A 12433-nucleotide genomic window follows, 5' to 3' on the forward strand; every position below is an offset into this window, starting at 1 on the left:
CCATTATGATACACAGTGCTAGTGATAGGCTCCCATCGTTTTGCAGTTGCAACTGCTTATAAGCCAAAATTTAAATTTTAAAACTTAATTTTGGAATTGATTTTGTGGTTATTTTTATCATGGTTTGGTTTACACATTTCGCTTGAGTCGCTATGAACACGGATATAAAAGTTTAACTGCAAATTAATTTTCATTTGTAAAAACGTGTTTTCGTTTTTTTCCTCTAAAAAGCAAAACTGATAGGAGCCATACTCTCTCTTTCTCTCTCTCTCTGACAGGGGTGGCCCAGATGAGCAGTGACATATATATGTTGATGTCTCAGTACCAGTACCAATGTGCATGCATGGTGCAGCTAGCAACAGAGATCCATGGATGACATAAGTAGACTAGTGCATGTGCATTTGCCATCCATGGGAGAGACCCAGCTCCATCTCCATCTCCATCTCCATGAGCTCCATCGATCTATTCAACAAGCTGGGTCCCCGTCGATTGACAACGACCTAGCTCCTGCTCTCTCCGTCCTCTCCATCGATCGATATGATCCAAGCAGCTGCATCCATCATCAGTTCATCACTCGATCGATCGGAGATCGATCAGATTATGGCCGGCTAGCTCATGATCGATCGACTCAAGACTGAATATATAATGCAAACTCTATATATTCAGTCAAAAGTGTCAATTAATTGGGGAAGTAGTGTATAGCACGGTAGTTGCTGTAGAATTGAAGTCTTGAGAGAGATGTTAGGGCTGGTTCTTTTCCTTTTACTTCGCGGATTATTATATGGATTATTTCTTATTAAAAAAATTATATGGATTATTTGCTTCGTTCCTTTAAAAAATATGTATTTTTTGGAAAAACTTCCTTATGTTAAAGTATTATCTATAGTTCTATACCACCACTTATCCTAAATAAGAAATAGTTTTTTTTAAAAAAAACTTTCTTATAATTCACCATGCCTGTAGCACCAAATTAAATTCAGTTGAGAAAACAAGTAGTACAACATGATGTGAGACACAGGTGGTCAAATCTGATGGAGGTGTTTTGTGTTTGCGATATATGGAAGATGAAAATTTTTTGATTTTTTGATAGTTATTTAATTATACAACAATGAAATTAATTACTATAATGTTAAAAGTCTACTTTAGAAATGTTATATGATAAACTTTTATATGAAAACCTTTTAAATAATAATGTACAATTTTGCCAAAAAAAACTGAGAAACAAGTTGAGGAAAATATGGGAGGAAAAACGCAGCAATATTAGTTTTCATCTAGAAGAATAGTCCTGGGTAGTACATGATCATGACGAAGTATACTTTTATAGGAAGAAATCTTATTATTAATTTCCCTGGGCTGTAATTTTCCTAGAGATGATCATGCATATTGGTACGATGTCTTTGTGATGGCGACGCCATTTGCAATCCGGCCTGCAGCTTTTTGTAACACACAAGATGATCAAGCTTTGTCTATTCTGTAGCTAGCTGCACTTTTACACACACGTTTTTTTTTTTGCCTCTAAACTAAAGTCAGATTCCTATTTGTCGCTTTTATCTTCTTTTTTCTTATCTGTCAACACCACATGTGAATTGCATGTATAGAGAAAACTTGAATATATATATTTTTTTTAAAAAAATTGCAATTTCAGTAAAGACATGTCCACATTTGGTCTCTCGACAACGATGGTTCTAATGTAATTTGGTCCTTTAACTGTACGAAACATTAGTCCTTCGATGTTTGAAACCGTTTATCCTTGGGCTCAAATAAGGGTGGTAAGTATAGGTTTGCTTCAATCCAACAAAAAATATCTTGAGGTACCGATACCTCGTGGTAACAAATCGTTTCTGATCGTTGGATCTAATAATGCACATCCTACTCAGCTAAATCCAATTGTGAGAAATGATTTGATACCTCAAGGTACTTTTTGTTGGACCGGAGCAAATCCCTTCCAAGTATAATCCTCGCAAACACCATGTCATCAAAAACTGCCCTGATCTAGAGTTTGAACAAACAAATAAATAAATGTTGACGGTTTTGAAAGTTGAGAGACCAATGATGAACAGTTTTGTAGTTGCAGGCCAAAATCGAAGGTGATAGTTGAATGAAAAAAATGTAGACTTATCTCTTTAGTATATAGTTTACACTTTTCAATTTTTAACCTTGATGTGTCTTCTTATGGCTATATATTAAGTTCAGTTTTTTTCTTTGTTCTGTTTAATATCGTCAAGGATCCCCACCAAAGTATAACTTTTAATAGGTTGTAACATTCTCTGCTTCATTAAAAAAAAGTAAAAATATGGTTTGTTAATTTTTTGGATTTTAATCTTGTGGCCGAAAAAAAATTGAGAAGAAAAAACCCCAGCCACTTGAGAAGTAGATCTATATGCATGGGACAATTAAAGCATATATATATGAATAAGTTAATTTTAGTGTGTTTTGGCTCAGCATCTACCATTAGGTTTTAAGGAAAACATGGTAGCTAGGCATGAGATGTTGAAAGCTAGGGTGTTTGAAGTTTAATTGCACATAGCTAGCAAGCAAAAGTATGCACAATAAAGCTGGCATATACAAGGGGGCCCTACATTAGATTTCACTTCCAATATCCAAGGGATGTGCATATGTGGCCAACCAAAGACTGTCGATGAAATCATCATACCATGAACATAAACAAGAATAATATTTGGTGATGCTTTTCTTTCAACATATATATTCACTTCACATTCAAATTTATATCATAACAACTTTTGACAAAACTTCTCTCCAATTGCATGTAACTCATTTTTCTCACAGTTCAATTCCTCCAGTTTTTCTGTGAAAATCCTTTGAAACGAAGAGGCTCTATATCTGTTGCTAGTCGTAAATCACCAAACAGGCTTGCTAGAGAAAGTTTTCTATGTAGTAATTGTGATAGGTGGCTCACATCATATCACTAAATTTCACTCAAAACTTAACACACGACTGAGTTCATAACTAGCTAGCCTCCAAACTACACACCTAAACAATGATCCTAAACACAAGCTAGATAAAAGAAAACCCAACTAACATAGTACTGATTAATGCAAGAAAGGTGTGCAACTTGTTGTGCACCAGTACTAAGAAACTTGATCGGCTAGGACATATATAGTACAGATTGATCGATGAAAGGAAAAGGAAACTGAAAGTGTTCAATCAACCTAACAGCCATTGTTTGGCTTTTATGTGAAAAAAAGCTAAATGGCTTATTTATAAAGAAAAATAATTTGGAAACAAAACTTTTATATACGTGTTCTTAGTGATCTAAAAATAAAGGCTGAAAAAACTATGATTAAAAAAACTAAATCAACTCTAAATTTAAGGTTAAAAACATAAATTTTGGTCTATAAGTATAAACAGAAGCGAAAAGATGAGTTGATATCGTCGGTGTCATGATTATAAGTTCATTCACATAAAGGGCAATTACGCCTAAAGGGGGAAAAGAAACATTCAATCAACAGAGTACAATCAAGATAACTAAGCTTAGTGTTACAATGGTAGCAGCTAGAGGGATCAACATGGTGCAAAACTGCAAATGTGATATAAATGTTAGTGGATGAGTATATAGCATGGGTGTGATCGTACCAGATGCACACCACTCACCAAAAGAGCTACTTAATTAATTATAGGTCATGTTTAAGAAGCTTGAGATTTTGAGAAGTGGTTGTTTAATCAAGTAGCCAACTGGTGATAATACGAGGAAATGGGTTTATCAATTTCTACCTAGTGTTTTCTAGATTATGTAGCTATTGATTTCCTTTTACCTATGTCAAGATTTGAACTGATTAGAGAGCTGCAGCTATTAAAAGCTTCCTGAATATTTTATTAAGAAAAGACATTAATACAAGATACATGAAACAAAATGCGTAATTAAGATTACACCAAGATATATAGTAAAAGAAAAAACGATTACAATGGAGATCACTGTCCAAAAGAGGAAAAGGGGTGAAGGTTTGTTGCGTCCAGATCCTTGTAATAAAGAACCACTTGACTTTAAGGACCCTCGTAGACCATGCCTGCATTGATGGCATCACCACATCGTACATATGAGAGCTTAGTTTTTAGGGCATGGCATAAGCTGGCAAAATTGTTAGATTGGGAGAAACCTTATAATTTATATAGCATGTATTACACTGGTTCTCGTAGAATGTATATACAGTGTATATAATAGATAGAGACTTAGAGTATCAAATATTTATTTCGTCTCTCCGTGATTTTATTTTTTATCTTCGGAGTTTCTATTTGACTCAATTATCTCTAACCACGTATGTCTGTATCTCTAACAACATGCTCTTAATTCAACATTATGAAAAGATCACTTGAATTAATCTTTTTCGAGGACTGATCGATCGACCTCTTAAGACTTTTTTCTTTTTGAGCAGTGCAGAAGAGTATTTGGTCACTGCACAGCACTAGTGTACAGCAGAACAACACCGTCCAGCATATGTCACTTGACGCTTCAGACAATACAAACGGCAAAATAAAGAATTGTCCCCCAGAAAATAACAAGCAGGCATAAGGCTACTGTGGTGGTAGGTCAAAGAGAGTTAAGCCGATGTACGTTTGCATGTTAGTGGCAAGCTAGTGATCTCGATCTGACATGTATGTCCATGTTATCATTAAGCATGGTTTGGTTTACAAACATGAAGAGCAAATGGAGTCCTGGTAGGTGTACATTTTTCACCCTCAAATATTAAGGTGATGTTTAGTTGTCAAAATTTTTTGGCAAAAACATCGTATCGAACGTTTGACCGGATGTCGGAAGGAGTTTTTGGACACGAACGAAAAAAAGATTTTACGGCTAGCCTAGAAACCGCGAGACGAATCTTTTGAGCCTAATTAATTTGTCATTAGCATATGTTGGTTACTATAGCACTTATGGCTAATCATAGACTAATTAGGCTCAAAAGATTCGTCTCAAGATTTCTTCCATAACTGTGCAATTAGTTTTTTGGTTCATCTATGTTTAATGCTTTATTTAGGTGTCCAAAAATTCGATGTGATATTTTTGGAAAAAAATTTTAGGAACTAAACAAGGCCTAATATCAGGCGAAAAATCCACTCGAGCGGCTTTGATGCTGGCTTTAGCTTAGATTAGTACATATGGCTATCTAAAAAATGGCCACATATACTAATCTAAGCCAAAACTAGCGTCAAAATCGCTCGAGGGAATTCTCTATCCTATATTTCCAGTTAAGGATGAAAAGGTCTGATTTTGAGGTTTATGGGATAATTTGTACTCACCCAATAATTTAGTGTTTTAATTTGGATTTTTTCCATGTCATAACACTGTCGTCGTGGATCTAGGAAATAAAACATTGTGGAGGCTGAAAATCCCCTTCTTCAGCCTACAAATGGGGCTCTAGCCCTTCATTCGTATGGACCTACAACAAAAAAGAAACATAAGAGCATCCCTAGTAGCTCATCTATCCTATCGTTCATCCTAAAAATAGAGAATAAAGACTACAAATTGAGCTTCAATAGAACAGTCATACTATCATCTATTTTTGGATGTTATCTATATTATATTAGGAGAGAAACTTGATATTTGAATAATCTCTCTCCATCTTCCAAAGAGATATATAGAGAATGTCATATATGAATAATCTGGTGGAGTGCAAAGAGATATGAAGAATAAAAATGTTTTAGATAATCATCCAAATAAATATATGGATGACTAAATTTAAATGAATTGTTGAGATGCTCTAGGAGGACTCAAAGGGCTAGCTCCATTGCCCCAGGGTCGGTTGTGGAGGCTCAACCCACACTCATGGCAAATTTGATAATGTAACAGTGTACCGCAAACAACCCAAATGGCTACTAATTGCTCCTCTATCTTAAAAATAAGTTTCTAATTTTTTCAAACAAAATAGTACTCAAATAAAATGACATGTATGCCCCTATCTATTTACGGATATCCGTTTGTATTCTGATTTCTTTTCTTCTAGTTACAGTTGATCCAGCAACTCGGCTAAACAACTTACTCAATTCCCATTAACACACTTTTCGAATAGTTAAACGGTGTGTTTTTGCAAAAGAATTTTTATATGTGAATTGCTTTAAAAATCAAATAAGCCTATTTTTAAAGTTTAAAATAATTAATATTTAATTAATCATACGCTAATTGTTTGTCTCATTGTACGTGCCATGAAGTTGCCACCTCCTTTAGCAGGAGAGAGCACACCCTAAGTCCCAAGTAGACAAAACTTTTGACCAAAATAGTTATTAATTTTGGAATGGAAGGAATATTATACATAAACTACTCCTTGGAATCTTTACCTACTATAAAAATTAAAGGTGTTTATGTCAAAAATTTGGTAAGTCATCCTATTTCTAATTAGAACGTGCAGACACATTAATTTTATATCCCTATCCCAATTATGTACTTCTCTACTATTTTTTATTATAAAAATCAATAACTTTTTTGCCCCGATTTCACCGTCGCCAGCATTTCTGATTTGTGCCCGTGTGTTGCAACAGCAAAACTGAAAACTATGAGTAAAACTGAAATTTTTTTTCTATTTTTTTCTACTTCTCTACTATGAGTAAAGATTAGTTCCTCTATGTGCCCGAATTCCTTCGGTCGCCAGCAAAGTATGAGTAAACAAAAGTTCACATATAGATTTGTTTTCATTTAAATCTGACGTGCATGTAAAAAGGTAACATATTTCCAAATTAAAGCACAATCAAAAGTAGAGGTAATGCATTTAGAACTTAGAAGCATACAAGCTGCATTAGCCTATGGGTTGTATTTTTTCTGTTCTAAAATATAAGCATTTCTGTATTATTTGGTTGAGATTAAGATTAAGAGTGGAAACTTTTCTTGCCCCTTATTTAATAAGAGATTGTTCGGGTAATAAGGTACCCGAGGGCAATTAAGATATATAGGAAGAAATTTGAATAGAAAATAATTGATGTGATAAATAAGGTAGTGACTAGCTGGTTCTAAAAATAGTTATATCAGGAAACAAATTTTAGATTATAGAAATGAGATTTGGTTCGGTCCAACGAAATGAGTATTGCTAGATCCAACGATTAGAAACGATTTGTTACCATAAGTACCTCGAAGTATTTTTTGTTGGACTGAAAAAAATCTTCATAGAAATACTTATAAATTTAGTAACGGAAGGAGGAGTAGGTGGCATGCTTAATCTCCCAATTAATTAATTGCGGCGCACGAACTCTATCGCCCACACCCAATTTGACTTTGCACGAATGTAGTAGTTGACATGTTAATTGTTGCCTCACCAGGCAACAAAACAATCTGTTTGCAACTATATGCATTGATCAAATGCATGCAATGCATGCATAATATATACCATACCGTTCCTTCTCAGCTGAAAATTGCCATGGCACCTAATTAATTAATCAATCAGAAACAATGCAGTTATAGCTCACCTTCCTCTTAACAGTCTCTGCATCGATCATCTCACTGCACATTTTGACATCCATGCTGATCTGCTCTCATCACCAAATTGTAATCATGAAATCATGCATGATCCAGTATATATCTCTTTTTTAAAACAAATTCTTTTGGAAACTTTCGGTTAATTAGCAGGTTCGACTGATCAATCCATCCCTGAATTCATGGGGATCGGCGTCAGACTAATATATCAGTAGACAGCACATCTCTCTCATTTTGTCTTCTTAAGATAATGATCAGCTGACAGCAGATGATCGATCTGGTTGTGTCGAAACAAGGAAAAATCAGAATTTCATCTTCTTCTCCACTTCTTTTATTCTCACGTTATCATCATGGCACGAACAGAGTACGTACGTACGATAGAACATGAAGAACTCCACGTGAATTTGATTTTGATCGATGCCTATTCAATTTCCTATTGATGCAAGAGGACGTACAGTTAGTTCGTACGAAGTAATTAAGCTTGTGATCAACAAGGTACGCGCATATATAATTGATCTCGATCGATCGACCTGTAATCTTGAGCATTAATTAATATTTGCATTGCTTACTTGAGCTGTATATCCGCTCAGAAGGCCGGCTGTGGTCTTCTGCGGGAGTAGCGTCTTTTGGCGGCATTTTGGTAGTAGGTTTGTCTGCATTCCCCCTACCTCTCTTGGTGTCGAGTTAGTCGCTTAGTCTCTTAGGTTTCTAAGTTAGTCCTAGCTTCGTTCCTTGGGGTTCTCTACGTAAGGTCGGTCTGGTATTGTTGCATCATGTATCAATACTATTTTTCTTTTAAGATATTGACGTAAAGTCTTTTGCGTGTTCAAGAACTTGAGCTGTATATTGCCAAAACCTGCAGATGGATCAGTCAATCGACACTCGACAGATAGATGTTTCATTTGTAGAATATGCATATCGATCAGGTCTTGTTTTTTTATGTGCACTTATGGAGAGGCTAATTAAGAGAAATGGATTCAAAATTAAACGGGTTTAGATCATGGCAGAACGACAGGTATGCATATGGGCCATGGCCACTCTATCTGATCTGGCTGGCAACTCTCCAACGGCGATGTAGAACGTAAGTACATGATCAGATAGAAATTAAGAAATGTAATGTGAACTAAAAGTTTCATCTTTTCTTTATAAGAGAAAATATATATATACACATGGAGAAATTTGTTGTTGGCACTATATATATTACTAATTCTCGACTTATCTGCATGCCCTTCACTTTAGTTTGCTGTTCATTCATCAGTACAATTCACACTCTTTATCCAACATGCTTTGACTTGAATCCTCATATCCCTCTCAAATTCAGGTGAGAGATCATGCAGAGAGTTAGATAGACGGCCAAATTTCATTCCTTTTCGTGCTGCCCTACTTGACGGCAGCAGATACAGTGACAAAAAGTTATCTGTCGATCGAGACTGAACTTAAAACAATTGCCTGCCGACAGAACGGACCATCATCCCTGCAAAAATTCCCCCTTTTATCTGCACATATATGTGAGATTTTAATTCTCTCGATCTCATGCCAAGTGTCGTCAAGAACAGCAAAGATTTCTCAGACAGATACTTCACATGGACACGTACGAGGCCGGCCGGGGTTAGTGGGGGGCAGCATTGCTGTCAGTGCTCTCAGCTGAGTCCGACGGATGCATGAGAATTATTCAGAAAAGCTGATGAACTTTACCAGAACGAATCCATCGATCTCTAGCCATCTATCTATCTACCAGCTTGATCATGTATGTCTTAGTGGCATCCAGTTCATAGCTAGTTAATTAGCACATCGATCGACAGATCGATTGGATGGCAATGATCACTCGAGTGAGTCAACGATCGATTTGCAAGAAGAAACTAACCCACTGTCCATGCATGAATGATTGATCCATTTCTCTGGATCACTATGTCGTTTCAGCAAACGACACATGATCGCTAGCGATATTAACTTTTGACTAATTAATCACACACATGTACAATACGTACGTGTATATATACTTAGAGCTATGTATTTCTATGCGTATTTGTACAAGGTACACGCATACGTACATGTATACATGTATATATAGTGTATGCAGCAGAGCAGTGCAGGCTGTGCAGCTACGTCGCCGGCGATGACCACGTCCAGCGGCCGGCCATGCAGCCGTCGAGGATGAGGCGTCCAATGTCGCCGCCGGCGTTGCTGCCGGCGGCCAGCGCGTTGAACTCGCTGGCGCGCATCCGCACGGTGAGCCGCTGCTGGCCGGCCGGCGGCGGCGCCCAGGGGTGCACCGCCGCGCTCGCCACCCTCATCTTCTTGGATGCACAGCTCCCCATGTAGCTATAGCAAATTAACCAATGAATCAAGTATCACTAGCTCTTGCTAACTTGCTAACTAACTAATTATAAGTTGCTAGCTAGCAATGAATTGAGCTCTGATCAATTCATTCTTTGTGCTGTTCTCACAAGGAGAGATTATAAGTTGCTGTACTAGCAGACATGCATGCACATACTAACAAACATATATATAGATGGTCACAGAGATCGATGGAATCTAATTAACAAGCTAGCTTAATTAGCTAATAACTATGTGCAGAAGCAAGCATGGAAAGCAAGCGAAAGCACATGAAGTTGGACAAGCGTCAAGAGAGTGGATGTAGACGCCGGCAAGAAACATACACACTACTCTGATATCCTCTCCTCTGCTGCATATGTGTGTGTATAGGTATAGGCATAACCAGTTAATTATACATTTTTCTTTCAACAACATTTATACCTACAAAATCTGACAGTTTTTTTACTATAAATTTGTCAGACTTTTAAAGTTGCTCTCTATGTACAATTTGAATACAAGACATCATGCATGCATGCATAGGTGTAACACTATTGGAATTACATGTATAATTTTTTTTCTAGAACCTTTAGTGATAATTGTTAGTTTTGTGCATGAGAAACTTGTGTGCACAGGATACGTTTTCTTGATACATATATTGTGATTTGTATGTATTACATATATATTTAGGTAATTAATCTAGCTAGCTTGTCTGCATTGATAGATAGATAGATACATAGTATGAGCTCATCTTGTTGCATTGACAGTGTGGACTAATACGATACTGATGCTAGCCAGCTAAGTGCATGCAGAACTGCAGATGTTGTTATGTTGCTGTTGCTGGCTAATCTAGGTCAATTAATTAGGCCCTGAAGACACGGGTATTGGACCAATTGGACATAGGTTTATGGGGCGGCCCCTCTTGCTTGTGATACATTCATTCATTCCTTGGATGGATGCATGCAAAATCTAATTGTTGTGTGCAAGCAACGTTTTTTAGATATATCGGCAAGCTTCAGATACACCTACATGCAGTTGTCACTGTTCAGATTTCACCACACAAGTACAAATTAAATAACTTGGGGTATTTGGGACGTATGGTCATGATTTATTTTTATAATTTATATATATATGGTTATTTTGCATAATTAGACAATTAATTCACACTGCACAATTGAATAATAAACTGTTTTTATATACAGACATCCACACACACACAATGAGGAGAATGGTGGTTCATGTGTGTACATGTGTGGGCCCGCTGCATGACATCACTGCTGATTTTGCATCCTGGTACACTCACACGTCAAGTTGTGGTTACGTGAGCAGCACCTAAAGTCGTTCAAATCTTCCTGGGAAACTTAGGCTAAGTTCTTAATTTAATTTAAAAAAAGATTGCAGATTATATATAGGCCGAATAAAAAATATCTTTCTCAAAAAATATTTGTAAATAAAAAATAGTTTATGAATAAAAATTTACATTTACTTGTTCTTAGCAATCTAAAAGCTCAGGCTAGAAAATAAACTATAAGAAAAAAGCCTAAAATCAATTCTACATTTAAAGTTAAATTTAAAGTTGATAATTCTAATTTTGGATGATAAGCATAAGCATGAGAAGAAAAGGTCCAAGCCTACAACCGTACAACTTTTAAGTTGATGGATGATGCATGGATAGCTCAGCACACAAAAAACTGTGTGAATGAAAACTAAAACTAGCCTGATGTATGCCACTATAGATCAATTCTGTCAATTATTAGTATTCCAGTTGGTTGGGATACAGAAATTCAATTGCCTAGCTTATGACACATGATGAAGTAATGCAAATTCCACCTACGCCGCGTTCCCTGTGGGGATGATAGGTTAACTTAAAAACGTACTGATAGATAAATACATGATTAATTAATTATTAATTATTAAAAATATAAAATATATTAATATGATTTTTTAAGACAATTTTTCTATAGAAAATTTAAAAAAAATACATCATTTAGCAGTTCAGGTAACATCCATACAGAAAACCGATGGAGGTTAGTTAACTTATGCCCACGTACTAATGTGGCCCTAGATATAGTGCTTGCTTGGGTAACTTCTAGCAGGTTTAGTTTTTTGGCAGAATCTCCAATAACCTAAAAAATATATAGATGTAAAATCTAGGAAATAAACAGAAAACAAAAGCCAAAAAAAATCCATCTTGTAGGGAGGAATGCAGTTTAGCGCATTTGGTAGCCGGCCGGCGTCACGTCACATTTTCCACGAGGCTCTGTGCATGCTGTGTTGCGAGTTTTCTTAAGCTGCAGTGAACAATTAGTTTCAGACTTTCTGATCACAAGCTTGTTAATCACAAAGAACTCAGGTCCCCTGTCGGTTGAAGATGCAAAATGCAAGAGGAAAAAAAATGGCACTCTGAACAACCAAGTGATCAAGTGATCAAGGCATCTATCTTGCCAAACACCGTTACAAAATATGATTCATGAATAAAACTTTTACATATGTGTTCTCAGTGATCTAACAACAAAAACTGAAATAAACTATGATAAAAAAATCATAAAATTAACTCCAAATTTAAGATTAAAAAATCAAATTTTAGCTAAAAAAAAGATAAATGTGCAAAATCTAGGCTTTTACTTCGCTGCACCCACCTCGATCGATGACTGCACAACATGTTATGCGATGCAATAGTGGAATTTGAGTCTAAATTAGTGAATG

The sequence above is a fragment of the Oryza brachyantha genome, chromosome 8, assembly GCF_000231095.2.
Source record: "Oryza brachyantha chromosome 8, ObraRS2, whole genome shotgun sequence".
NCBI classification, from domain to species: domain Eukaryota; kingdom Viridiplantae; phylum Streptophyta; class Magnoliopsida; order Poales; family Poaceae; genus Oryza; species Oryza brachyantha.